Raw genomic sequence first — 22,827 nt, 5'->3', positions numbered from 1 at the left:
GTTCCAGAACAAAATCCAGGAGACTGACCTACTGGGTAAAGTAAGAAGGAGCCAGGAAGTTGCTATTCTGTTCACTGCCCTCCCCCCCCCCCGCCCTTTTCATCTTGTTGGTAACTGTGGAGCCCAGCTTCAGACAAACTCGGAAAAGGTGAACGATGCTCATGGAGTTGTTTCCAGGGGGATCCAGGACCAGCTAAACTTGAAATGGGCTCTTCGCCCTCTGTGTGTGCGCCTGGGGTTTCACCTGCTTTGAGTCGGGATGATCTAATAACGTCCGATTAGACTGGGAGAGTACAAACGGGTTTGTTAATTAGATGAAAACATTACATTTTATGAGACTTCTGGGAACCACAGCTTGATGACTGAGGCCGTCCTCTGGCTTAAAGCCTTATCTGTGATCTGTTCTTCTTTTTGAAAATGTGTCTTCTTTAATTTCTATCAGGGTGTGCGGGGCTGACTAGTCTCCGGCACTCGAGAGCTGGGTGCTATAACTCCTTGGTCTTCGCCCGACCTGTTGTGAACTTACGCCCTGTGACACCAGATATCCTCTGCCTCCGATATCCGGGTTCCATGATAGGAACTACAGTTTGTTTCACGATATTTTAGCACATCCAAGTTCTTTGAAAATCGATACCACTGTGAACGGAGAACCAACCACTGAAACGGTTGAGGTTCTAGACGAAGACCCTGAGGGCTGCGGTTCTCTTCGTTCGCTTTGCTGTGTCCATGTGGCTGGACCGAGGGCATCACAGTCCTTGTCAGATAAGGACGTTGGACTGGTCAGGGCTGGTCAGTGGTTCTGGAACTTTAGCAGGCATGAGAATCTCCTGGAGGGTTTGCGCAAACCCGGGTTGTGCCTTCACCCCCCGAGGGCACAAAGTATGATTCCGAAGGTCTGGGCTGGGGCCTGAGCATCTGCATTTCTTATCGATCTCAGGAGATGCTGAGCTTGCTGGTCTAGGTAACCTTTTAAGTCCTCTCCAGCTCAAACACTTTGATCCTGTGCTCCTCTGTGAAGCATCAAGAGGGGCCTTGTAAACACTTCTCAAAGGGATGTCTGAGACCGTTGCCGCGCGTTCACGTCACAGGCGTTTTCTGTCACCCTTCCCTTGCGCTCCTGCGGATTTCCAGTCACCGCCCTGGGGTCCTGTTTCTCTGCTCCAACAGCTCCCTCCGGCCACGGAAAAAGCCGTTAGCGGTCGGGCTCCGGAGGCCACACCACATTCCCAGTCTGCAGCCATCCCGGGCCGAGGGACGGAGCCCGGTGGTCCTCCCTTCCCTCTTTGAGCGTGCGGTCTGAAGTGTGGACTCTTGGGAGGTTTCTCGCAGTACGTCCTGGGGAGCAAATGGTGCTCACCTACCAGCACGTGTCTCAGCTCTGACTCGACTGCTTACTGCTTCCGGCACCTCGGAAAAGTCACGTTCCCTCTCTAAGCCTCAACTTTCTCGTCTGTTAAATGGGGTTAATAATAGCATCTGAAGGCTTGTTCCAAGGACTGAAGGAAACAATCCATGTAGAGTGCTTGGCTCAGTACCAGGTACATAGTAAGTGTTAGAGAGATGACGGTTTTGTCAGATAGCATCAGGGCAGTGTTTCATTTGTAAAAAAAAAAAAAAAAAAAAAAAATCTTAAATTTATTCTTGAGAAAGAGCGAGAGACCGAGCGTGAGCAGGTCAGGGGCAGAAACAGAGGGAGACACAGAATCGGAAGCAGGCTCCAGGCTCCGAGCTGTCCGCGCAGAGCCCGACGCGGGGCTCGAACCCGCAGACCGCGAGATCGTGACCTGAGCCGAAGTCGGACACTTAACCGACTGAGCCACCCAGGATCAGGGCAATGGTTAGATGGGAAAACAAGGTCAGCAGGGATTAGAGATGACAATAATACAACTACCCTGCATAAACCGTGGGCCAGGCTTTTGAAATACTCCTCACTTCACCATTAAATAGGGGGGAAAAACAGACCTGCCATTTAAGTCTACTGAAATTCACTTTAATAACTAAATTCTCTCTACCTAAAAGGAATAGGAAGCAGCACTGTCAAACAAAAAAAGACATTTAAGAATAAAACAGAACCTAGATGATGACTTCTAAAACAAATGGATGTCCAATAAGCATGTATTTACTGTATTTCACAAGCTCTAAGGCAGGCACATTTTTACATTTTAATACCTCTGAAATCACAATTAATGACATCTTAATAATTTGCAGTGTAGCCATTCTGTTTTTCTTTTTTAATAAACAGCACATAAAATAATGATATAAAAATCGATGGTATTTTAGGTTCATGAAACAAAACTTTCAGTAAATTAATTTGGTAATTCCATTTCTTGGTGAATTATTTCTGTGATCGTCCCATTTGTTACCTAGGTCTTGAGAGAAAAAAATTTATCAAGTTGATCGTTGGCTAAAGGAGTCGTGGTTTTAAAGAAACACTTCTAGGGGTGCCTGGGTGGCTCAGTTAAGTGTCCAACTTCGGCTCAGGTCATGATCTCACCGTTCGTGAGTTCGAGCCCCACGTCGGGCTCTGTGCTGGGAGCCTGGAGCCTGCTTCCGATTCTGTGTCTCTCTCTCTGCCCCTCCCCTGCTTGCTCTGTGTCTCTCTCTCAAAACTAAACATTAAAATTTTTTAAAAAATAAATGCTTACCTTGTTTATTGAGGGCAGAAAGGGAAAATATTGGAGAGAAATGTTGGGTGTGTTAAACATCACTGTGCTTTTAACATCAGTAAACTGGAACCGATGAGATCGTGTTTCCCATTGTTAAACGGTCCTATTTCCTCATTTAAAAATAGTGCTTCTTGCGCTAGGCTTTCTACTTCTGGACGTTGTCAGGTTACGTCGGGTGCTTTCCAAACCTAATTCCACTCTGGAAGGGTGTGGGCATGATGTAGATCACAGAGCAGTGGAGACATACATTTATATCACGGGGCACTGGTGTAGAGTGTTACCCCGGACCAGTTGTTCTAGATGGGTATCCTGTCTTTGATTCCTGGGCACCAGATGTTAAGAAAGATATAAATCCCTCATCATGTACTGAATTTCACAATGGTCCACCCCTGAGAGAAGAGTACGGACTGACCTCTGTCTGTCTCTATCCTAGAAATGTCGGAATAGTGACACTGCTGTTGAGACTGTGCAGGAAAATTAAATGCTGCCTCAGGCAGTGTGTGTGTGTGTGTGTGTGTGTGTGTGTGTGTGTGTGAAAAATTATCAGAGATAAAAGTTAAAAATTTAATTTGGGGTGATAGTTGAGGTCAGGGAGAGTTATTGTTTTGAAGGTGCTCTTTAAAAGTGTATGGGAGGGTCGCCTGGGTGGCTCAGTCGGTTGGGCGTCCAACTTCGGCCCGGGTCACAATCTCGCGGTCCGTGAGTTTGGGCCCCGAGTTGGGTTCTGGGCTGATGGCTCAGAGCCTGTAGCCTGCTTCCGATTCTGTCTCCCTCTCTCTCTGCCCCTCCCCCGTTCATGCTCTGTCTCTCTCTGTCTCAAAAATAAATAAAGGCTAAAAAAAAAAAATTTTTTTTAAATAAAAAAATAAAAAAAATAAAGTGTATGGGATACCTGGGTGGCTCAGTCGGTTAAGCCATAAACTTCGTCCCAGGTCATGATCTCACAGTTCGTGGGTTTGAGCCCCGCCTCGGGCTCTGTGCTGATGGCTCGGAGCCTGGAGCCTGCTTGGGATTCTGTGTCTCCCTCCCTCTCTGCCCCTCCCCTGCTCACTTTCTGTCTCTCTTTCTCTCAAAAATAATAAACATCAAAAAAAATTTAAAAGTTTTGACCTGCTGGCGACACCAATAATATTTTGTCAAACTTGTGAAGTTGAGGGAGTGAGAAAGGAGAAGCTGGTGCGAATGAGCTGGTGACATGAACTAAAGAAAGGAGGAAAGGAAAAGAGTTCTCGAAATACGCCCCCAGAGGGTCACCGTCCTCCGTTGACACAAAGGCATCATATACTCAGGTCCTCGGAGATGGCCGTGTCTTAGAATATTTACGCCTCCAGCGTCGCTCCGATAATGTGTCCACCAAATGAAAAGGACCCTGGATTCACGGGTGCCCAGAACTTGAGCTGCGAGAGAGGTTTGTCTTACAAGTGAGGAGAGGGTGTGGGGCCAGGGAACATCACAGGGAGTCTCGGTGGTAGAGACTGTCCCGGGTTCCCCCAACTGTCTTGCTTTGAAGTTCCCTATTGGTCAAAAGACGATTGCATAAATAAGACTGAGTTAGACTAAAGAGCTTGTTGCCTTCGTAGAAGTTGGTTGGGTTGCCAGGGAAGCCTCCTCCGGCTGGCTTCAGCAGAAATGGGGAATTATTGGAGGGAGGCTGAAGCATTGCCCAGAATTGCCCAGAACTGGAGGAAGAGCTGAGCAAGCAAAGCCGTGGTGGGAAGGGACCTGGGTGGCCTCCGATCTGCTCCTGTCGCCTCAGCCCTGTGTCCTCCCCACTCTCCCTCCGCGAGACTGGCCTCCCCTAGAGCGGCGTCTGCCCGCACCGGCCTTGCTCACCAGTCGTCCCGTCCTGAGCTTCACATTGACTTGTTGGCCTCTGGAGATTTTTAAGATGATGCCCAAGGCCTAACCCCCGGAGATTCTGACACAGCGGGTCGGGGGTAGAGCCCGGACACGTGCATTACTTTTAAAAGCCCCCACGTTGTCCCGAGACATAGACAAGGTTAAGGATCGTGGTCTTACACGTTGATAGAACAAATACAGAGTGTACTGTTTGGAGTACGGCAGCTGAAAATATGTTTAAAAGAATTAAGAATGAGAAATCGAGGGCCGCCTGGGTGGCTCAGTCGGTTAAGTGTCTGCTTCTTGATCTGGGTCAGGTCGTGATCTCCCGGCTCGTGAGTTTGAGCCCCATGTCGGGCTCTGTGCTGACCGTCTGGAGCCTGCTTGGGATTCGTTCTCTTCCCTCTCTTTCTGCCCTTCCCCTGTTCTCTCTCTCTCTCTCTCTCGCTTTCTCTCTCAAAAATATATAAATAAGCATTAAAAAAAAAAAAGGAGAAATCTAGAAAGGATACATTAAGTAATAGTAAGGCACTTGTAGGTAACCACAGGGAAGTAAAATTACCAAGAGCCCTCCCAGACCGTGCTGGCTCAGCTCCCTTCTCTGGGTGTGTTACCTCCCTTCAGCGGCCTCACCTCCAGAGAGGGGGCAATAGCTTCATTTTCCCAACCAATTGACTGAGACTGAGGGGGTAGATACCCTCCCAAGGTCCAGTAGCTTGGGATTCAAACTCAGCCTGCACCCACAGTTCTTTGACAAATGCAGCCATCAGGCCGAGAAGGCAAAGACGCTGAGTGGCCTCTCTGAGACCCGCGTTCCCGTGTGGGACACGCAGGGGCTGCGGGGAGGGGACCCCACCTGTCTGGAGGTTAGAGCAGCCAACAGTGACATGCCTGACGGGAAGGCCGTTGAACGTTGGGATCCGTTGCCAAGGGAGAACACGTTTTGTAGTAAAAATGCCGGGCGAGAAAGAGGATCTCAATTATTGCAAGAAAAGCAGAACTTGCTGGGCGTTCAAGGCTAATTAACGGAAATGTGAAGAATGCAAGTGTGTGAGAGCCTGAACCTAAAAGTGGTTTTGTTCAAAGAGGAGAAAGAAATGGTGGGGGTGGGGGGGATGAAATGTTGAAATTTGTCTTTTTTAGGAAGTTGAGATATTGTGTAGTGTTTGATGAGGAGAATGGGAAGCCTAAATCTGAATGATCTGTTGATACGGTACTTCTTCTAAAAATAACCGAGTGGAATAGGCTTCACTTTAGAGTCTAGAAAGCATCCCCTCTGCCTGGGTGACTTGGAAACGGCCGTGCTTTGAACACAGAGGATTGGACAACAGGCCTCCCAAGGGTTCTTGAAGAAAGAATCTGTAATCCTTTTGGGTTTAACCATTAGGCAAATTTAGTTTCCTGGTTTCAGAAAGAGAAAACACACCCACAGAAAGAAAAACCCAGGCCCGTGGGAACAAGTAACTTCCTCCTCCTGGGGGTGCTTGAAAACCCTAATCTGTCTGCCATGAGTCCCTCTCCTGCCCAGCATGAGGCTGGCTGGGGAGGCATCCAAGAGGCCAAGGGGTGGTAGAGACAGAGCGTGCCAGCTGGGATAAGGAACTAAACACACTTCGGCTGAGAGGTAGGTTGGAAAGCAAGGCTCTCGAGGCAGAGAAACTGGCCAGAGCCGGCTTTGTGATTCTGTGAGCTCCCGGGACACAGAGGACCTGAGTGGCTGTGTTTCGTGCCTACCCTCTCTGCGCCTTTCTCTCCTTTTCCTTCAATCTAACACATCCTGAAGCCGAGAAGCAGAATTCTTCTTCTTTTTTTTTTTTTTACTTGCCTGGGGACAAAATCAGAGAAATGCCAAAGCCAGGTGAAAAAAATGTCTGCAAGCACAGAACTCCTTTTCCTGCCAGATATGTGAGCGTGTGTACCACCGATACGGGAAAACGAGTTCGCAGATTCGATGAGGGAGCCCAGCGTGAGGCAGGGAAGGGTCTGCAGTCTGGGCCACTTAGCTTTTAATAAAGCAAATGGGGGCAAGGGGTAAGAATTGAGGTGGAGGGGCGCCTGGGTGGCCCAGTCGGTTGAGCGTCCGACTTTGGCTCAGGTCTTGATCTCGCGGTCCGTGGGTTCGAGCCCCGCGTCGGGCTCTGACAGCCCGGAGCCTGGAGCCTGCTTCGGATTCTGTGTCTCCCTCTCCCTCTCTGCCCCTCTCCTCCTCACGCTTCGTGCCTCTCTCTCTCTCTCTCTCTCTCTCTCTCGTAAAAATAAAACATAAAAAAATTTAAAAAACACAAAGTAATGAAGTCTACTTGTAGAATTACATCTGACTGCAAAACACAGTCCTTGGAATTTCCAAATTCAACTTTAACTCGGTAGATGGTGTTTTATTGCTGACTTGGCAGCTGGGGAGTGGTTCTGTGTGTGTTTGGCTGGCAGATGCAAGGTGGTCTACGAAAAGGTAGAAGAGACCGTGTCTGCCCTCAAGGAGTTTATAGTCTAGTCGAGGAGGCTATGTACACGTTCACAGGTAGGCAATTTAAGAGTTTTGTCACCGGCATGAGATGGAGACGTCGCGGGGCCTGTGCCTACATTCCAAATTGATTACAGAGAGAAGAAATGGGAGGTAGAGAAGGATGTGACCTGAGGGGAGCAGGCAAGATTGGGTGTGAGTTAGGTTTGTTCTCGGCTCTGGCCCTACAGCTGTGTATAGAACTAACAAAAATCCCTGCTCTCCCCGGGAGGAGAGCCCGACTGATGGTGACATGGGTCCTGTAATCTGAATGCTTCCGATATTCCTATGGAGAAATGTAAACAGGGAAGTGGGCAGGGCAGGGATGAATGGCCGCAGATCGTCACTGTGAAACTGGGCTCTGCGAATAGGTATTAACTCACTGGACCAGTGAAGTAACGGAAGGTGGCCTGAAGAACTTGGAATCTCGACGGACACAGTGATCAGATGATTCGCAGAGATGAGCAAAGAGCAGGGGAAAGGCTGCTGCCGAAGGACTAGCGAGGAGGCACCTGCCACAATCTAGACTAGTTATCCCTAAAATGCTGCGATATTAGTGATTAACATCATGTAGGGTTTCGTAACACAGGAGACTAATGTGGGAGAAACCACCGCGATCCACTATTCGTCCAGTCCATGCCTTTTTCCAAGCTTCGAAGCCAGCCACAGTTATCTTGCAGAAGGGACGGGGCTTGACAGAGCGTTGTTTCTACTGAGTCAAGCGTGACACGCAGGTCGCAAAGGTGACGGGGGTCCTGAGCCCAGGTGAATAGGACGGTGAGCAAAAGGCATTTCCATGAAGAAAAATGGAAATTCAACAGAATATGCCTGTCATGCTGTCTCTATGATTTGAGATTTTTCTAAAACGAATCGGGACGTCCTCTAGCGTATTCCTACTGAGAATGGGTGGGTTCTCCTTACAGCAGGGTAGGCAATGTGAAGTTGAAGGTGGGGGGTTCTCGGTGCCAGGAGACCTTGCGCCCCCCCCCCCGTCCTTGCCCCAGGTGCACCTGGCTGGTGGCCCCACCCACCCTCGCCTGTCTCTCTGTCTCACTGCTCAGGCTCGCAGCACCCACCTGCTCTGTCCTAACCTGCTCACATGTTAAAGATTACTGACCCTGAGTGTGTGAGTAATTTTTACATGGTCAGTCCTAGAGCAGAAGACACACAAAAGAGTTCCATCTGTGTTTAGGTTGCTAGGTCCAAACAACTTAATACATATTTATTATAACACCTTAGCACCGTTTGAAAAACTAGCACACAAACGTTGAAAGTAAAACATACTATTTTTACGTTATTCTTCTTTAAAGTGTTTTCTTTTTTTTTTTTTTTAATTTTTTTTTTCAATGTTTATTTATTTTTGGGACAGAGAGAGACAGAGCATGAACGGGGGAGGGTCAGAGAGAGAGGGAGACACAGAATCGGAAACAGGCTCCAGGCTCCGAGCCATCAGCCCAGAGCCTGATGCGGGGCTCGAACTCACGGACCGCGAGATCGTGACCTGGCTGAAGTCGGATGCTTAGCCGACTGAGCCACCCAGGCGTCCCTTTAAAGTGTTTTCTTAACGTGTATTTATTTTGGGGAGACAGAGTGTGTGTGTGCACGCGAGCCAGGGAGGGGCAGAGAGAGGGAAGCAGAGGTTCCAAGGCAGGCTCTGTGCTGACAGCAGAGAACTCGCAAACTGCAAGATCATGACCTGAGCTGAAGTCGGATGCTTCACCGACTGAGCCACCCAGGCGCCCTGATGTTATTCCTAAATGAACACGATGTACCCTAGTGGGATGTGTGTACCTGTGTCATGCAGCCTCTCGACTTTTGGAGTTGGATTGGACACCACCAGCCTTACTTTCTGTTCCATGTTTACCTTCGCGTTTCTGTTCCCTGCGATCCTTCCTTTTTATCACGGCAACCACAGAAAACCCTGTTTCACACAGATTCGAAATTGCTGAAAGGAATACAGTGCAACCTAATGTTGAACCTGAGCTACCTTGAGCTACTCGTTCTCACAGCGTCCAATAGATGTCATTGTGTTTCCCTCGAAAATTTGAAATATCCCCAGGCACGCCTCGAGTTTGCAGTGGCACCCTGGGTGCCTTGGCACACAGTTTGGGAACCGTGACCGCAGGTCTGCTGTCTGCCTCCCGTCCCTTTTTCTCTTCCTGCATCTCGTGACCCTTTTTTGGCCATACCCATTTTAAGAAAGTAACTTGGGACCCAGCCGTGGCCTCATTTCCTCTTTTTCACTTTTAGACTCCTGGAGTGAGTTTAAAGTTTACTGTCTCCCGTCTGCTTCTAGTATCTTCCACCACACTTGATAAGTCGCTGTTTTGTCTTCAAGCTTAGTCCAAAGAATGGTTTCCAGTTCTTCTTCTTCCTCACGTCTTTTGTGTTTAAAATTGTGGCCCTGTGACCTTTGGTCGTCTGGGGTAGACTCATTGCCTGGCTTTTAACCATCATACTTTATTGACCACAAGCTCACATGGGTGCCAGCCCGTGGGGAAGACGGGCTTTCCGTGCCTGGAGCTCTCTTGAATACATTTAAAGTCCCCCACAACCACACCGGGATGAGTGCCTGTATCACCCCATTCCCTATCTGAGGACACCGAGGCTGGCTGACCTCAAGGCATTGTAGCAGGACTGAACATCATATGGGTGTCCCTTGTCTCCCAGATAATGGGAAAGTCCAAAAGGCCGCTGTGGGTAGAGGGGACTAGCATAAATACATAGCTCGCCATGTTTGATTTCTAATTTTACAGGCGTATTTTTATCAGAGTCCAACACGGTAGCTTTCTGTACACATGTCGGCAAGGGAGAAACACCCGGAAAAGCTCTGACCCACCATAGAAGCATGAGGTGTTTTTGTTTCAATTTTGATTTCATTTGATTTTAATATTTCTTTCCAAACTTTTTGAACATGTGTAATCATATGTTCAATAATGTATGTGAAACTTACCTTGCTTTTTTTTTTTAATGTTACATTATAAAGTTGTTTTGTTTTGTTTTTTTAGTTTATTTACTTATTTTGAGAGAGCGGGAGGAGAGAATCTCAAGCAGGCTCCGCACTGTCAGCACAGAGCTTGACGCGAGACTCCATCCCATGAACCGTGAGATCATGACCTGAGCCAAAATCAAGAGTCAGATGCTTAACTAACTGAGCCACCCAGGCACCCCATAAACAGTTTTGTGTTTTTTTTTTAATTTAGGTACACAATTCTTTTAGCCATCCTTAAAAAAAATTCTTCATCGCCATCAAGGGGGAGACTTGTACACAATTTAAAAACCAAAACAGCTAAAAGCTTTAACATAAAAGAGCAGACTCCTACCCCCCCTTCCTAACACCCCCCATCTGGTTTCACTCGCCAGATCCAACCATTTTCTCCATAACAGTCCCTTAAATGGACCACATCTCTTACGTACCTGCCACTCCTCCTATTTTTACTTATTTGACTTAACTATCGGTTGACAGTGGTTCTGTGGGATTACTATTGCTGATAAAATCCTGTTCACTCTGCAGATACATATGTATAAATTCAGGGCTATATTATCAGATGTGTTTTGTCTTGCCATTTTTACAAGCCTGATGCAGTTTTACTTCTCATTTATCATAAAGGGCTATAAGCATATTGCTAGGATTCACGGCTTTATTATTAAACATTAATGGATCTCCTGTCTCTTACCAGTTATTTTCCCACACTAACACTGTAGAAGCTTAGGAATTCAGCTGAGAAGGTTTAATGAAATTCTACTGTATTTTACGCCATAATAAGGTAGAGCAGGTAAGAGCCTGCCCTTGATAATTGGAAAATTTGGGGTGTTGAGGAGCATATGTAGTAGGTGGATGTGTGCAGATTTTCCCAGCAGAACTATTTTAAGGCAATCATCTTTTCTTTCTTTTTTTTTTTTTTTAAGTTTTTTTTTAACTTTTTTAAAATTTATTTTTGGGACAGAGAGAGACAGAGCATGAACAGGGAGGGGCAGAGAGAGAGGGAGACACAGAATCGGAAACAGGCTCCAGGCTCTGAGCCATCAGCCCAGAGCCCGACGCGGGGCTCGAACCCACGAACCGCGAGATCGTGACCTGAGCTGAGGTCGGACGCTCAACCGACTGAGCTACCCAGGCGCCCCAAGGCAATCATCTTTTCAAAATTGAAGATCTGTTTTCTGAAATATGGACTCAAAAGTATATGGATTGGTATCTTCTGTCATAATATAGTTTAAAAAATTAATACATTCCTTTTAGGGCAGTTTTAGGTTTACAGAGTGGTTTATTGAGTGGAAAGTTCAGAGAGTTTCCCATATGGCACCACCCAGTTTTCCCAAATTATTAACATCTTGGAGTACCTTGTACATTTGTTACAACTGATGAGCCAAGATTGGTACACTATTATCAATGAAAGTCCAGTTTTTATTAGGGTTCACTCTTTGTTTTGTACATCCTATGGGTTTTGACCAACGTATAATGTCATGCATCCACCATCGCATCTTCGAATAGAATAGTTCACTGCCCTAAAAATCCCCAGTGTTCCGCCTCTTCCTTCCTCGCCCTGAACTCCCCCTGGTGAGCACGGATCTTCTTACTGTTTCCAGGGAACAGTGCTGTTTGGCCTTTTCCAGAAGGTCATATAGTTGCAATCATGAGGTATGCAGCCTTTTCATATTGGTTTCTTTCATTTCGCAATATGCATCGAAGTTTTCTCCGTGTCTTTTTATGGTTCGATGGCCCACCTCTTTTTATTTATGAAGAATATTTTTTGTCTGGATGTACCTTCCTTTGTTGATACATTCACCTGCTGCAGTACGTCTTGGTTGCTTCCAAGCTCGGGCAGTTACGAATAAAGCTGCTGTAAACATCCGCGTGCAGGGTTTGTGCGAACTTAAGTTTTCAATTCATTCGGGTAAATGCTAGGAAGTCCGGTTACTGCATCATTTGTCAAGAGAAAATTTAGTTTGGCAAGACACTGCCACAAACTGTATTCCGAAGTGGCTGCACCATTTTACATTCCCCCAGCCACGAACGAGCGTTCCCATTCCCTCGTATCTTCACCAGCATTTGGTGGTGTCGGTGTTTTGGATTTTGGCCATTCTTCTAGGCGTGTGGTGATATATGTCACTGTTGCATTAATCTGCAATTCCTTCGTGATGTATGGTGTTTAGCATCTTCCCATATGCTTGTTTACCATGATTATCTTCTTCAGTGGTGCCTGTTCAGATCTTTTGTACATTTTTAAAGCATTTTACATTTAGTTCTGCTTATCCATTTTGAGCTAATTTTTGTAAATGGTGTAAGGTCTGGGTCTAGATTAATGTTTTTTCTCATGTGGATATCCAACCGTTCAGCACCATTTGTTGGAAAGACTGTCATTTCTCCATTGAATTAATTTCACAGACTCCTCTGTCAAAGATCAGTTCACCATATTTCAGTAGGTCTGTTTCTGGGCTCTCTATTCTGTTCACAATGAAGTTTTTTTGTTTTTTTTTTTTTTCCATATATGAAATTTATCGTCAAATTGGTTTCCATACAACACCCAGTGCTCATCCCAAAAGGTGCCCTCCTCAATACCTATCACCCACCCTCCCCTCCCTCCCACCCCCCCCATCAACCCTCAGTTTGTTCTCAGTTGTTAAGAGTCTCTTATGCTTTGGCTCTCTCCCACTCTAACTTCTTTTTTTTTTTTTTTTTTTTTACCTTCCCCTCCCCCATGGGTTTCTGTTAAGTTTCTCAGGATCCACATAAGAGTGAAACCATATGGTATCTCTCTTTCTCCGTATGGCTTATTTCACTTAGCATCACACTCTCCAGTTCCATCCACGTTGCTACAAAGGGCCATATTTCATTCTTTCTCATTGCCACGTAGTATTCCATTGTGCATATAAACCGCGACTTCTTTATCCATTCGTCAGTTGATGGACATTTAGGCTCTTTCCATAATTTGGCTATAGTTGAGAGTGCTGGTATAAACATTGGGGTACAAGTGCCCCTATGCATCCGTACTCCTGTATCCCTTGGGTAAATTCCTAGCAGTGCTATTGCTGGGTCATAGGGTAGGTCTATTTTTAATTTTCTGAGGAACCTCCACACTGTTTTCCAGAGTGGCTGTACCAATTTGCATTCCCACCAACAGTGCAAGAGGGTTCCCGTTTCTCCACATCCTCTCCAGCATCTATAGTCTCCTGATTTGTTCATCTTGGCCACTCTGACTGGCGTGAGGTGATATCTGAGTGTGGTTTTGATTTGTATTTCCCTGATAAGGAGCGACGTTGAGCATCTTTTCATGTGCCTGTTGGCCATCCGGATGTCTTCTTTAGAGAAGTGTCTATTCATGTTTTCTGCCCATTTCTTCCACAGTGAAGTTTTAAATGAGTTTTTGTGTTAACTTCAGTGAAAATAAAATACATTTTCATAAGAGGGGAGTAGGTAGAATAGATGATTCTTATTGTTTCTTCTAGTTTTATCTCATGAGACTAGTTTTATTGATTTGTTTATTTTTAATGTTTGTTTATTTTTGAGAGAAAGGAACGGGTGGGAAGGAGCAGAGATAGAGAGAGAGAGAGGGAGGTTCTCAAGCAGGCTTCACTCTGACAGCACAGGGCCCAATGTGGGGCTCGAACTCACAAACCATGAGTCGAAGTCGGATGCTTAACTGACTGAACCACCCAGGCGCCCCATGACTAGTCTATATAGAAGTATAGAGTCAGGGTCATGATTTTCTCATAAAAAGTTTCTGGAACCATTCCAACAAACATCGGATCTCTGTGTGTGTCTTTGTGGATCTGTGTCTGTCCCTGTGTGTATAGGCAGACGTCCAGACATCTACCGGACAAAATTTCTGGCTATGTCCCTTAAACTTTATAGTGGGACATTAAACCTGACTTTCACCGTTGACTAACAAAGCATATTGTTTTACCCCAACGTGTAGCAGAAAATCTCAGTACGTAAGGTTATTGCCAGTAATTAAAACATCTGATTTCCTGCCACATAGCCTTCATCAAGGGACATTTGGCAGTGTCTGGAGGCATTTTTGGTTATCACGACTCACGAGGAGGTGGGGGAAGAAGGGTGTCACTCTCTTCTTGGGTAGAGGCCAAGGGTGCCGCTAACTACCCGACACTGTGCAGGACAGCCCCCCACAACAAAAAATTCTTTTGGTTCCAAATGTCAGTAGTGCTGAGGTTGAGAAATTCTGTTGTAGAGCAGCCGATTTATTTATATCTGAGGCCTCTTTTCCTCCTCTTGGCTTCAGCCTCAAGAAAACCTACACTTTTTGTCGATTTGCAGCCTACATCTAACAATTGCACAGAAATTTACGGCAAGTTGTAACAGCTTCCTTCAGCTGCCTTGGGCTCAGTTTCACCTTTTTTTTTTTTTCCTTATTTCCTAGTAGTTTGTATTATGTTGCCTGCACGCATGTAAAGCTGCTTTAGTTCTTAAGATGGAATATAAATACATGATTTTATGCATTTCCAAATCTATGTGGCAGAATTCTTGATCACAGAAATCTGAGGCTAGACGCAGAGTTGAAGTTGATTACACTTCTTCGTTGGCTGTGCATACAGAATTCATACTCTGCCTTTCATTTCCTCTTCTGGTCATTTAAATGACACGTTTGATACATAAGCTTCTCTGATACATAAGTTTCCATGAACTCATCTTGTTTTCATTGTGTTCCCTTTTATTGTTCAGAGAAACAAAACCAAAAAAAACCCCATTGTTTCAACAATCTCCTCTTGTCTTCCTCTGTGTGAAATGGCTCAACTAAGACTTATGCAAATCGGGATCGGCTGTGTAAGCAAGGCTTCTTAATGCACACTGACCCAGGGGGATGCCACCCATCGCTTGTGCATTTGTCATCCGCTGCGCACTTATCATAAGAGGGTCAGGACCTCGCCCTTGCCTCTTACCACTCAGATCCTTGCTTGCCTCACTCCAGCCATACCAGCTCCTCTTCTACCCCTCACCTCATTCCAGTCACAGGACCTTTGCACAGCCTCTTTCTTCCACCGCCAACTCCCTTACCTGAGACCTTCCGACTTTGCTAGGAGTCCAAGAGAAGGGGCCATGGGGGTATCAATTGCCTCTTGTGTTCACATAGGGGTCTGAGTCCTTGTCACCTCTTGAGACACCTGGCAGGTAGGTGTCTGTTTCTCTAAGCCAAGACAGCTGAAGGAAGCTGAATTTTGTATCATGCCATAGATGCCCGCTTAGGTGCATCTCCTGGATGTTGAACGGTTTTCCTCAGGTGTAGTCAGCATATCCATGATTGACAGTTTATTTTCGTTTAAATTCTTAGCAAAGACCACAGCTTTAGCTGCAACCTCTCCAAGTTCTTAACTTCGACAGATTATCAGCGTTTCAAAGATTGTAAGCCATGGGTCCAGCTTCTCTGGTTTCTTATATTTCTATGCTGTACGTTCCATCCCTGTGATTTACTTACTTGATACTTGGAATTTTGTATCTCTTCGTCTTCACCTGTTTTGCCTATACCCCCAGCCCCCCCTCCTCTGATAACGACCACTTTTCCGTATTTATGAATCTGTATCTGTTCATTCATTTGCTTTGGTTTTTAGATTCCAGGTATAAGTGAAATTGTGAGATATTTGTCTTTCTCTGACTTATTTCACTTAACATAATACCTGTTAGGTCCATCTATGCCATTGTGAATGGCAAGATCTTACTCTTTTTTTATGGGTAAGTAATAGTCCTGTGTGTGTGTGTGTGTGTGTGTGTGCCACTTCTTTATCCATTCATCAACTGACGGACACATAGGTTGCTTCCATATCTTAGCTATTATAAATAATGATGCAATAAACATAGGGGTGCGTATAAAGTTTTGAGTTAGTGTTTTCATTTTCTGCAGGTAAATATCCAGAAGTGGAATTGCTGGATTATAGGTTATCGCCGTTTTTGATTTTTTGGAGGAAACCCCATACTGTTCTTCATAGTGGCTGTCACAAACTTACATTCCCACCCACAATGCACGGGGTTCCTATTTTTCCACATCCTTGCCAGCACTTGCTTTTCTTGTCTTTTTTTATTTTAGCCATTCTGACTGGTATAAGGTTGTGTCTCATTGGGGTTTTGATTTGCATTTCCCTGATGATGAGTGATGTTGAGCATCTTTTCGTGTCTGTTGGCCATCTGGATGTCTTTGGAAAAATGTCTATTCAGAGCCCCAGCCCATTTTTTGATCAGACTGTTTGAGTTGTAGGAGTTCTTTATATTAATATATTTATGTTCATATTCTTCATATTGGATATTAACCCCTCATTGGATATATCATTTGCAAATACCTTTCCCATGCAATAAGTTGCCTTTTCATTTTACTAAAAAAAACTGTTTTTAATATTAATTTTGAGAGAGAGAGTGAGTGCACAAACAGGGGAGGGGCAGAGAGAGAGGGAGACACAGAATCTAAAACAGGCTCCAGGTTCTGAGCTGTCAGCACGGAGCCCAACGTGTGGGGCTCGAACTCACGAACTCTGAGATCATGACCTGAGCCGAAGTCGGGCGCTCTACCGACTGAGTGACCCAGGTGCCCTGCCTTTTCATTTTATTGATGATCTCTTTCACTGTGCAAAAACTTTTTAGTTTTTTGTAGTTTCAATTGTTTATTTTTGCTTTTGTTTCCCTTGCCTGGAAAGACAGAAAACTATTGCTAAGGCTGATGTCCAAGAGTTGATTGCCTTTGTTTTCTTTTGGAAGTTTGTAGGTTTCAAGTCTTACATTTAGGTCTTTAATCCATTTTGAGTTTATTTTTGTGCATGCTGTAATAAAGCCCACTTTATTACATATTACATATTACATATATATTTGAATATATATAGAATATATATATCTGGTGAAGCACCCAACTCTTGATTTTGGCTCAGGTCATGATCCCAGAGTTGTGGGATCGAGTCCAGCATCGGGCTCTGCACTGAGCATGGAACCTGCTTGGGATTTTCTCTCTTCCTCTGCCCCTCCCCCCCCTTTAAAAAAAAATTAAACCACTTATTACCTACTTATTACCAACTAATATTAATATAGTCCTAAGAAGATCCTGTTTTTTAAAATAGAACTGTTTAAAAACAATCCTGTTTTTAAAAATAGAACTTTCCTTAAAAGGCATCATAGGAACTTTCAAAAGCTTTTAAAACAATTACATTCAATAACAATTGTTATACCCTTAAGCTATTAAAACCACTTCAACTAATAATACACAGTTGTAAACTTAAGCTGGTAAAACCATCCCTCTAGTATAAAATTACATAAACCTAGTTAAAATGTACAAATGTTGGTAAATTGATCATTTTGTAATTTTTCAGAGAACTGGCTATAGGTGTAATAAACTTTGAGAGTGACCTATAGTTTTGTATTTCGAGTATATTTCTGATCGTGTGGTATTTACACACAGTCCCCTTTCTTTATAAAGAAAATATCCTTTTCTACAGAGCTTTGTGTAAGTAACCAGTTATTTTCTTAGAAACAATGTATTGCTGAATGGAATGTTAAGAAGTGCCCACATTTGTGTGTGTGTGTTTATTTAGATTAGAGAGTGCGTGAGCAGGGGAGGGGCCGAGAAACAGAGACAGAATGTGAAGCAGGCTCCAGGCTCTGAGCTGTCGGCACAGAGCCTGACACAGGGCTTGAACTCAGGCACCGCGAGATCATGACCCGAGCTGAAGTAGGACACTTGACTGACTGAGCCACCCAGGCACCCCAAGAAGCGCACACATTTTAAGAGACTTTAATATGTATTGTCAAGTTAAAAATAGTATCATTGACTCTCATGCCAAGCCACATGGTTTCATTTTATGGTGAAGAAATTAGAGCCCAGAGAAGAAAAGTGGTTTTGTCCGTAATTACAGGACTGTCAAGGCTGGACCCAGCAACTCTGCTCCCCAGTTCCTAGTTTCCTGTACCTGTCATTATCTTCTGCGGTCTTCCCGCCAGAGTCAAATTACCCTTGAACTTCTCCAGATTCCAAATGTTCAGGTATTTGAACCCTCACCTAATTCTTTCATGGTCTTTTCTGGACTCACTCCGGTAAATGCGGCGACTAAAACTGTACTGGTTTATTAAGGTTCTGATAAACGCAGCCGACTTGCTCTTTTTATGCATCGTTATTTCAGAATATTTCAGGATGGGCTTCCTGTTGTTTATGCTACACATTTACGTTGTAGCTAACTGCATGATACCTGGATCTCCCTGCTGCTCTGCGTCCTACAGCACATAATAAAAACAAGCTTTCAAACCAGATGGAGACATTGGCAAACATAAGGTAAATTAAAATGTCTCAGATTTCGATCACAAAAACATAAAATGGCACGAAGGGGAAGCCAGCCGTACTGCCCTATATCCATCTCTTGGGGGGAGTCAAGGAAGCATATTTTGAAATTAATTCGTTGTCGACACAATTCACATGCCATAACTTCACCCTTTTAAGACACACAGTTCGGTGGTTTCTAGTAGCTTCGCAAGGTTCTAAAACCATCATCACGAATGCATTCCAGAATGCCCCTGCCTCCTGTGGGTAGCAAGCTTGCAGAATGGCCACACTGCACCTCGGCCGTGCAAAAACAGAGGAAAGAAGGCTTCACGGTCTTCAACCCTCGCTCCTCATCCCTCTGAATAACAGCAGGTCAGCAAACAGCCTTAAGTTTGCCAACAGGGTTTGAAGTTTTCCCAGCTTAGTCTTTTTTCCATCATGTCGCCACCGCTTCAAGATGGGAGTTTCGCTCTTTGGGTTTCTCCTCCTCCCTTCTTAGGTGGTACCTACGTAGGTACAGGGTTTCTGTTGTGCTACTTGGGGAGGGAAGAAAGCCACGGGTTCTCTCCACGTCCTTTGTGTGTCTGCTGCCATATGATGGGCACTGCTGACTGTGTGGAGCGTTAACCCGAACAGCCCCTCCAGAGCGAACGGATCACGGCGGGATCTCCCAGAGCCCCTGTCCCTTCAAAAGGCTTCTGAGTGAGGGGAGCCTCCAGATAGCCTTCCGTCGTGCCTCATCCTGTAAGCAAAGAGAGAGACAGACCCTCTGTCAGATGTACAGTCTCCCCCAGGTTGGATCTGGGGGTGTAGACCTACAACTACTAAATGTACTTAAAGCAACTTCCCGCCCCACCCCCCTTTCCCAGTTGGCCCTTAATAATAAAAGTGGGTGGGCGTGGCCCCCTTTTATTTAGAATGGGGGTTCTATCCCATTCTTACTCTTTCTAATGCTCCTTCAGGCTCTCTGTCACATTTTATGACTCAAGAAGTACTTCTTGTAAAGCACCCCGCTCCCTTCTACGGGGATCCCCCCTTTAGTCACAGACCAGAGGTGACACCCACACCACAGAGCAGTCCTGTGACCCGCGTTGTCAAGGATTTGCTTAGATTTACGGAACCCAGAGGAAACCTAGGAGCCAGGACTACCCAATACCAAAACGACATTGACTTAATTGCCCCTCAACCTTCAGGACCTCGTATTCGAGGCTGGTCGAAACCAGGGTCTGGACCCGGGTGGCCCTGGTTATCAGCTTACTAACTGTGTCAGTATGGCTTTCTGGGCGATTTCATCCAGGGGAAAATACCGAGAACATTTGAAAATGATTACCACGGCCTACAGAGGAGAGAAATCTTAGTTGTCTAAGAGAGTCTGGCTACATCTTTTTCAATTCTATCTTTCTCAAAAGGAATTTAGGAACGTTGGCAAAAGAAAACTACTTAAGTAGGAACTGATGGAGTTGATTATGGAGTTTAGTTCTGGAGCTTTCTCCTCCTCTGTTGTCCTGAGGCTACCACTGAGACACTTTCTCTCTGATAGGTTGTTGGAACCCCTCCATCGACCTTGCCTCTCTAAAAACATCTCCGGAGTCTCATTCTTGAAAGTACACTAAGAAGGAAAACAATCAAAGGGTGTCAAGAAGGCTTCTATTTGGGCAGACAAAGCAATGCTTGAGTTAAATAGCTGGTTCTGGAATGTAAGCACGAGGCATGGAAGACGTTATTTAGGGATAAATTCCTGGGAATGACCCTTGAACCAAACCCAGCCTACTTTGGAAGTTCAAGATCACTATTTGGGTTTTTTTTTTTTTGTTTTTTTTAACGTTTATCTATTTTTGAGAGCTAGAGAGCACGAGCAGGAGAGAGAGAGGGAGAGAGAATCCCAAAGCAGGCTCTGTGCTGTCACCGCAGAGCCCAATGGGGGGCTCCCACTCGTGAACCGTGAGGTCATGACTTGAGCCGTGCTTAACGGACTGAGCCACCCAGACTCCCCCCTTCTTTTTTATTAAATGTTGAAGGTCTTTTGGGGGGGATTATTCTCCCTATGTCGTTGGGGGTTCCTTTTTCTTGTTTTTCTAAGCTCACTAATTCAGAGATGAAACTCACAGTATGGGGAGGCAGTAAAGCCTTGGGTGGGTCAAGAAGTGTGGCTTCGAAGCCGATGGACCAAGTTCGTTTGTACCTAAGACCTTTGATAACCTCGCACGGGTTCACCTCTGGGCTTTGCTTTCCTCTTCGGGGCAATGCTGGGCACAAAGTAGGTAATTGCATATTCTTCGCTGCTCCTCCCTTCCCACATACACATGTCTGGTAACTCCAGAATGACTCTGGATATTGCAAGGTTAGACAGGAGGTCGGTAATCGGAGGAAGGTTCTGGAGCTCCTGATGAGCCTTTGGATGAGTAATTGGCTTATTGCTGGGAAAACTCCATGCAAATTAAAGCAGTCGGTTGGGAGAAGTAGTGGTGAGTTAAAAAAAAAAAAAAAAAGACAATTTACTTTCTTTTTGGCTGATGGAGTAAAGACAGAAAATTTACAAATCATAATAAAAACAAAATGGGATACCAACACAGTTTCTTTGTAGCATTTTATAAAGGCTGGAAATGCAGGTTCTGGGGGGTTAAATTCTAGTAACCTTGTTTTTAAATTTTAAGATCTAGGATTTTAACTTGCCGTTAAAATACGGGTTCAGATTACACAGGGGGAAATGGCTTCCAGTTTCCTACTTGATACATCTTTAGGCTCTGATAATATGAGAAATGAGTGATTTCAAAACTTTTATGTAGCAGTCAAGGAAGTGATTTGTACGGACTTGAAAAATATAGGTTGAAATATAATATATGGGGTGTAATACCTTTACTTTTTTATATATTTTTAAAATGTTATTTATTTTTGAGAGAGAGAGCACGAGTGAGCAAGGGGCAGAGAGAGAGAGAGGAAGAGAGAGTCCAGAGTCCGGAGCAGGGCTCGAACTCACGAACCGCAGGATCATGACCTGAGCTGAAGTCGGATGCTTCGCCGACTGAGCCACCCAGGCGCCACCGTAGTACCTTTTAAACTTGGGAAATCTGTGACAGAGGCCAAGATATTACCCAAAATGCATGTTAAATGCAAACTCAGGAACCTCTTCCACTCCCCAGCTTCTCTCCCCGTCTTTAATCACAGGGTAATGCATATGCACTCACATTCTGCTCATCATCCCATACCCAAGCATACGGCAGAGTTGACCCGGCATGGAAGGCACCCACCCCAAAGAGGGGAGGGACGGAGTAAGGAAGAAAATGGCCATTTGGATGGGCCAGGTGGCCTGGTGCCACCCCGAGGGTGAGGTGGCGACGGGCTCCTACCGTTCCCTCTTCGGGGTGGGGTAGAGGCTGTGCCTCTGTTTCTCATCGGCGACAGTGTTTCCCTTGCTGCGCTGGAGGGAAACTAGCGTTTAGACCGCATTTATCTATGTGCTTAACAAACACGTCTATAGCTCTTCCGGTGTGCCGTTTTCAGCATACTTGTAAGCACTTTACAAACATTGACTGACTTCATTCATTTGAGCATCATAACAGCGCAATGAGCCAGGTAAGATTATCTCCAGTTTTCAGAAGGCTCCTGAGGCACAGAGAGGTTTGGCAACTCGCCCAAGATCACACAGCTAATAATCGATGGACCCAGGATTTGAGTTCAGCAACCCAACGCTACAGTCCTCACTCCAAAATATCTTATAAGTTGTGGTGTCCTCTTTAGGAATGTTGAAGAGGAAATTTCTGTATGGGATCTTGCCCCTTACAATGGACTTCAGAACCTAACCAACACGGTGATGGGTCTGTCTTCTTTTTCTGTGGATAGATGGATATGCTTCCATATGGATATGTGTGTGTCCCTATGTCTCTGTGTGTTTTTTCAATCAGTAATGACCGATGGTCAAGAATGCCCGAATTCTACAAATCTCTCTTTTTAACTCCTTCTACTCTCAGAATATGTCAGTTTATCCCAACTTAATGAACTCTCCCCTACTGACATGTAGATTGTCTCTCTATATGATGTACATAACGTTCACGTGAACGACCTTGTGTATCTCAAGAACAGTTCCTCTAAAGTTCTTACCATGAAAATAACCCCTGACAACCCCGTGAAGTGATTGAGGTGTTAACTAACCTTATTGTGGGAATCATTTCACGATACACGGTGTACAAAATCATTAACGTCGTATGCCTTAAATTACACCATGTCCTATGTCAGTTATACTTCAGTAAAACTGGAGGGGGAGAAAAAGAAATCCGTCCCCGGAAGTAGAATTCCAAGCAGATGGTTGCTTTTTTAGCAAGCGCGTGGATAACGGTAAGGCATTATTTGATCTGACCAGAGGCAGCAGGGTAGTAAATGAAGACTCATACTTAGTCTTTTCTTAAATCTTCTCTTAAAAACGATTTTAGTATTCTAAGGCCCTTAACTGAGGATAAGCCACCCCAAGGGATGTTTGTATTCTAAGGCCCTTAAAGGAGGATAAGCCACCCGAAAGGATATTTGTTCCAGTGAAAGAAATTTCTGGAAAGAAAAGTTAACCACCTCCCGTTTCCTGGGC

At 45.1% G+C, this 22,827-nt stretch overlaps 1 protein-coding gene across 3 annotated transcripts in view; it reads left to right on the top strand.

The window, feature by feature from the left end:
• The window catches only part of LYN (LYN proto-oncogene, Src family tyrosine kinase), a 124,668-nt gene that overhangs the window by 31,082 nt on the left and 70,759 nt on the right, over positions 1-22,827 (top strand). The window contains exon 1 of one of the 3 annotated variants that reach the window (XM_030304320.1): positions 5,684-6,129. The exons of the other annotated variants lie outside the window; for them this stretch is intronic. The gene's annotated coding sequence lies outside the window, so the exon portion shown is untranslated. Of the gene's footprint in view, positions 1-5,683; positions 6,130-22,827 lie in introns of those variants that run through there. 3 annotated transcript variants of the gene reach the window in all.

Source organism: Lynx canadensis, chromosome F2, assembly GCF_007474595.2.
Source record: "Lynx canadensis isolate LIC74 chromosome F2, mLynCan4.pri.v2, whole genome shotgun sequence".
NCBI lineage: Eukaryota > Metazoa > Chordata > Mammalia > Carnivora > Felidae > Lynx > Lynx canadensis.
The sequence above is the reverse complement of the archived record's forward strand: the minus strand, read 5'-3'. Positions and strand labels throughout refer to the sequence as shown.